The following is a 6,000-nucleotide window of genomic DNA, read 5'->3' on the forward strand; positions in this document are numbered from 1 at the left end:
TAGCGTTGTATCCATGGAGATGAGCAAGTGACATAATGCATACGCACACTTAGGTGAAGTTGCTGCATAATTTTTTAATGACCCCTTCAGCTACTTTTTATGGTCGTTGGTTAATACTTGGGAATGGTGTTTCTAACCTAAAATCTGAAACTGTGGCGAGGATGAGGCATGGCGCGTGGGTGTGACCGCAGCGGTGACCTACAGAGAGCATCAGTCTCGTATGCGTGAGCTACTGGTATCGAAATACGGCACGGCCGGAAATCCACCGGTTGTTCCAATAGGTGGAGATATCCTCCGGCCTGGTGTGAGGATGCTTGTTGGGGTTCGCAACTCCAAGGGATGCCCTATAGAGAGTTCTAGACGCGGTCTCGGGGCGCCCCTTGTTGAAAAACCGACTGTCGTGTAGAGAGCATCATCCACGTTTGGGGGGGCATATTAGAGCTGCAGCCGTGTTCCTACAGGTGAAAAAGATAACCGCGTGCTCTGGCCTCGTACTAGGCCATTACAGGACCTCAACGCTTGGAAACGAGTGTTTCTTTCCAACCCCAGGACGTCCCTAGCTAATACGTGCTTAGGGATGCCATATGGGGAAGTTTCAGCCATGGGATCAGCGCTGACGCTCTTTCGTTCTGTCGGCCCCACGACGCAACGATCGCGAGGACGATGAATCAACCTGATAGTGCTATCTGTACAGGCACTACAGATTTGTCAGTGAGCGGGATGGTTTTCTTTTTTTTTTTTTTTACTACCAGCTGTCTCAGTTTGCCAGCTGCTAAATACACGCTCTTCTGATGATTTTTCAAAATGGCGCATGCATTTTGATAGGGTAGGCTGTAGTTTGTTCTCTGTAGTCGACCGTCATCCTTGCAGTTCTCTTTACAACTATAGTTCCTCCCTGACGCTTCATACGCTCAGTCATATCTTTCGCGTCCCAATTCTGCAATCGCCAATCTTTATTGCTCCATCTAACAACTCCACACAGCTTCAAAGCGATACCGAAAAATTGTAGTGTATACAGGAAAATTGCACTCCTGAATCTGAGAACCGACCGCAGTTTTACCGCGAAATAAGGCATCATCGTAAGTCACAAAGGCCGCATAAACGAGGTACGGTTGGCGACTAATGTAAACATCGCTGTAGAAATCGAGCAAGAAAGTAAGATTTGGATTGCCAAACGTGAACCGACTATTCGAGTTCTCTTTCGGGACGGCTTGCGATAACTGTGTCTTGAAACCATACTTGAGATATAAAGCACCATCAGACATGTAACGCCTCAAGTTACCCAAATTTGCGTGTCCGCATTTAGCGTTCGAGGCGATATGAAAGTAAATGAACAACATTTTTTTTTTTTCAGTCACGCGATATCGCGCTACTATATATGGCAGTAAGCCCATGAAATAATTATTCGTTGGCGGAGAAAACTCCGGCGAGAAACATGACGTCTGCTTTGGAAGTGCTCCGTTTTTTGTAGGTGGTCCAGTCTTGTAGAAAGCAGGTGCACTTTCAGCTGGAGTGGACGACCGGATGTGAAGTGTTTGTGCGCATGTGTGTTTGTGTTCTTTTGCCTTGTCCCTCGGGCATACCGGGTCTACTTCACACTTTCTTTCCCCTGTCATACGCAGACAAATGCGAGATGTATAAAAAAGAAGAGATAGAATGCACTCTAGAGCGATCTGAGCGTTTTCGGCGTGCCATCTGAGGAACCGAGTTCTTCCGCAGAAGTTGTCAAGTTAGGGGACCGATTAATCTTAACCGTTCGAAAAACTTCTGAATGAGCCCGCATAGTATGGCGACTATTTTAGATGTAACATTCTTGCAAACTAAACTGCAAAGCATTCCTGCTAACTGCAAAGCATTTCTGGCGCTACTTCGACGTTACCAGTAGTTTTCTGTTCAGCAGTATTTCTTTCATCCGGTTCGGCAGCCCGCTATCCTGGTAATTGGCGTTCTCTGAGCACCGAAAGCATGGCAAAACACTCTGCATCTTGAACAATGAACATGTACAGGGGAAAAACAGAAAATTAGAAAATCATGTAAATAAAGTTGCTAGGTTAGATGCCTTCACTACTCTTTTCACTCCCCTTCGCTATTTCTTATTTGTTATTTCGTTGGGTAAAAGCCACCTCAGTTTCACGATCTGGGTTAGTTTTCTTACAAGCGCTTGTCTTCGCTTTGCTAAGGAGGCAAATGCAACAATCCCCCTTTTTGAAATAGTCCTTTTTTTGGATAAACACAAACAGAGCAGTTGTCACCCCTTCCTGGCGCAGGCTACCTCTTTTCTCACGACTATTATTACGCCATTGAAAATTTTTGAAGTATACTTTTTCGCAATGAGTATTACTTAGAGAGAGCGAGTTAGGAAAGGCCGGGAGGTTAACCAAGGTAATAATTAAATAAAACGGAACGTGTAATGACACTACGAGAAAATGTATATTTCGAGGTCTCGTTGACGCATTAGTCTTCCGTGTAAGTCGTTGCATTTTGGCGACGCAAAGTCGCCAAAGTGCTTGGTGTACGCTGGACCCCGCACCATAGTAATACATAGGGCATCATTTTTAATTATTGTTTAAGATGCACCAACTTTTTTGAAAGTCACTTGCAGCTGATAGCAAAGTTCTCACATTTGAACTAAATTACTCGATGAGGCGGACATTACTTCCACAAGTCATCAAACGAGTAATTGACTAATTAATAAAATCCCACTAATTACGTTTCTCGCTCAATAATTTACAACATATATTGCAATTTACAAATTTTAGCTAGTTACGTATCAAGGTATATCAACTTGGAACGAATTCTAAGGATTGCACCGGCTTCGAAATACGTGCAGCCAAATTTACGGTAATAGTTCACTGTTGTTCCATTACTTTTTGTAAGAAAACGCTGCTTTACGTACTGAAGCGCAAAGGTAGAAGGAACGCCAATCTATTTGGTCGCACGCCTTGAAAATTATTATATTGAAACTGCTATCATCCTGGAATTTGTTTCCAAGTGTACACGTCTTGCGAACTCGCCGGCTGCAATTCGTAAATTGCTGTATGTGCCGTAATAAAGCTATTTAGAACTTCATTACTAAAATTAAGCTAATCATTCAATTGACGTTTTGATTTCTCGGTGGAGTAACGCCAACCTCATCAAGCTACTTAGTTAAAGGGTTAGAATAGCACTATCTGCTACAGGGGATTTCTAAACATATGGTGCAGCTTAAAAAAAAAAGACCTGACATATTTATTAGTACAAATTTATGTTTTATACCTGCAGACCGTGCTCTTACAAGGCTGATGACAGTGAGAAAGCTTGGCTCGACTTCCGGCTAGATTTCTTCACGTCTCGCCGTATCCATTCTTGCCGTTCGATTACACGGTGATTTGGGCGGAACAATGCCTAAAAAATACCGTCGAAAACCGCATCACACGTATGGAATGAAATATCACGTTACCCGAAGAGCGCGGCTGCATTGTTCCATCGATCACGGCATCGATTGCGGTAACTAGCTGGACCCTTCACACCTCCAGTAGCGAGGCTCCGGACAGAATTGATATCTCCGGAAGGCCGCCGGGCGTTCAGGACGGGCCACCAAATTAATGAAGGCGCCGCGTCGAAAGGCTTGCCAACGGAACTTGCTCGTTGGGCACGCCAGGCACGCCTGCTATCTCTCGTCGCTGCAGCAACGTATCCCAATCTTTATAGCACCTCTGTAAATGAAGGCCAGTAAAACGCTCGTTCCGCGCACGTACGCCGGGCGACCCTCGTGTCCCGAACACCACTTCGCTATTTCCCCGCTCGAAACCTTTGCAGACTCAACGCGCCGGGGTCCAGCCGTCAAATCCTACTACCGCTGACGCAAACCAGTAGTGAAGAAAAGAAAAAAAATGGCGAAAAAAATAAAGCTTCGTGCGAAGAAATTGCGTAAGGTCTGGGGATCGGGATACTGTAAAGGGACGAACGGACGGCAATGTATGCAGCACGTTCGCGGAAAGTAGTATTTCGCATTCGGAAAGGAAATTCTCCGCGCATAGAGACTAGCAACAAGGGCGAACGACAGCGGCGTAGAATTCCGGGTGATGACAGCACGCTTCGTGACGCATGCGTTGGCAACGAGCTCGGACCCACGAGACACGGCAGTTGTGCGTTCCTGAAAAGTCGCACGCCGCCGGGCCGCGAAAGCAGGCAAGAGGAGCGAACTTCACGGAGAAACGCAGCTGCCGGTTCCAGCTCAATGAATGCGCGGTTGACACGCGAAGCGCCGAGTTTCAAAACAACATTTTTCTTACTGTATTCACAGTCGCAGGCCTTCGATGTCAATACGCGACGCAGCAAAAATTAAACGCGGTTTGAGACACAGGTACAGGGCGAAGAACACTAATCAGACGAAGCCGGATAGTGAGTGGGCAATTGTTGACACTGCACTATTAAAAAACGAGCCGTTTACTTTGCGTCAAACAGTGATCCTGGTAAGCTCGTAAGTCAGAAGGCACTCGCTTTGATTTGCCATATAGTTCTCGTATTGAACAAGCTCTTTTATATAATGATATTATTATTATTATTATTATTATTATTATTATTATTATTATTATTATTATTATTATTATTATTACGAGCAAATAAGATTAAGATTATCGCCTTTAAACGCAAACTTGGTGCTTCCTTTCACATCGGCGCACCGCGTCTTTGGCGCTTTCGTATCGTCCCTATCCCACCCTAGATATTCAGCGTCAATCGTGGCGCGGCAAGCTGCTACTACCGTCTCACGGGAAATATGTAACAGCCGCACAAAAAGCGGCCCCGAGAGAACGCAATTCGCCGCATGTGACTTGATGACACTGACCTCGTTGTTGATGCGCGACGTCCGTCCGGGCGGCGAGCACCGAACCGGGCTTATCTCGCTTCTCTCCGGAACCGCGCCGCGCCGGCCGATGACTCCTCTCCCTTTGCTCCCAGTCACGGGGTCGTTTTCGGGAAAGCTGAGCGAGGGGCGAACGGCTCACTCGCCTCCAACGCCGGGCCAAGCGACGATGATGTAGTAGACGGGTCCCGGCTTTCGGCTGGGCCGCGCCGGCACCGGCGAGCGCGTCACTCGCACTCAGCGGCGGCGCTGGCGACGTCGATACCGTGCCCGTGCGTACGCCTCCGCGAACGCGATGACGCCTTTTCGTCTACGGCGGAACGGAGCCGGCGCCGCCGACGCAGGCTGGGCAGAAACATGGCCCCGGAGAAGTCGCCGCCGAGCAGACGGCACCCAGCAAAGTGCACAACCCGCGCTCCTGAAGTGAACACGGGCCGACGGCACACCAAACAATCCACCCACACGCACGCACAAACAGAAACACGGTCGTCGTTTCGTCTGCTTCGGATGCAGCGCAGAACAGACGTGCACAAAGTCGCGCACGCACCAACGCACAAACAGCACGACGGCAGCGATAGGGGGAGAAGCGCGAGCGATAACACGCGGCGAGCGGTCGCTGCCGCCGTCCTCCAGCGCTACTTGAAGCCTTTCGGTGGCCGGTATCGTAGGAGCAAGCAAGCACCCGAGCGCAGAGGAAAGAATAAAAAACGCGGTGCCTATCTGTGGCGCCACCCTTTGGGCCGAAGTGCAAGCCGCCTCGCCGATATTCACCTGCATTGCTAACCGCTTCGATCGATAGGAGGCGCTCTGGCGCTCTCTGCGGGATCGGCGATGTTCCATAGTGGGCCCGATCCCCTTTTTTATTTCCTATTTCCCCATTTTGGACAGTTCTGCCCGTGGTAAGCCTATTAGGGCTCCCGCATATTCTTCCTACGTTTCCCATCTATTTGTTTTCTTTGCAGCTTCTGTTAATGTTTGTTTATGCTGCCCTTTCTACGCTAATAGTTTCTAGACTATCAACTGAACATGCGAAGTGTTTTCGACAAGACCAGCATGTCCTGTGATAGGGTATAAGGCTGAACGAGTTGATTGGTGCTCATTACACCGACAGCGCAAATGACGGTGACACGGAGGAAAGAAACAAACAGCACAAC

The 6,000-nt window shown here is 48.1% G+C and overlaps 1 protein-coding gene across 1 annotated transcript in view; it reads right to left on the minus strand.

Moving 5' to 3' along the window:
* LOC135899735 (solute carrier family 35 member F2-like) overlaps positions 1–5,549 on the minus strand; it is a 236,920-nt gene extending 231,371 nt beyond the window's left edge. The window contains exon 1 of the mRNA XM_065429062.2: positions 4,829–5,549. The gene's annotated coding sequence lies outside the window, so the exon portion shown is untranslated. The remainder of the gene's footprint in view (positions 1–4,828) is intronic.
* Between the last annotated feature and the right edge of the window lie 451 nt (positions 5,550–6,000).

The sequence above is a fragment of the Dermacentor albipictus genome, chromosome 5 (genome assembly GCF_038994185.2).
Source record: "Dermacentor albipictus isolate Rhodes 1998 colony chromosome 5, USDA_Dalb.pri_finalv2, whole genome shotgun sequence".
Taxonomy (NCBI): Eukaryota; Metazoa; Arthropoda; class Arachnida; order Ixodida; family Ixodidae; genus Dermacentor; species Dermacentor albipictus.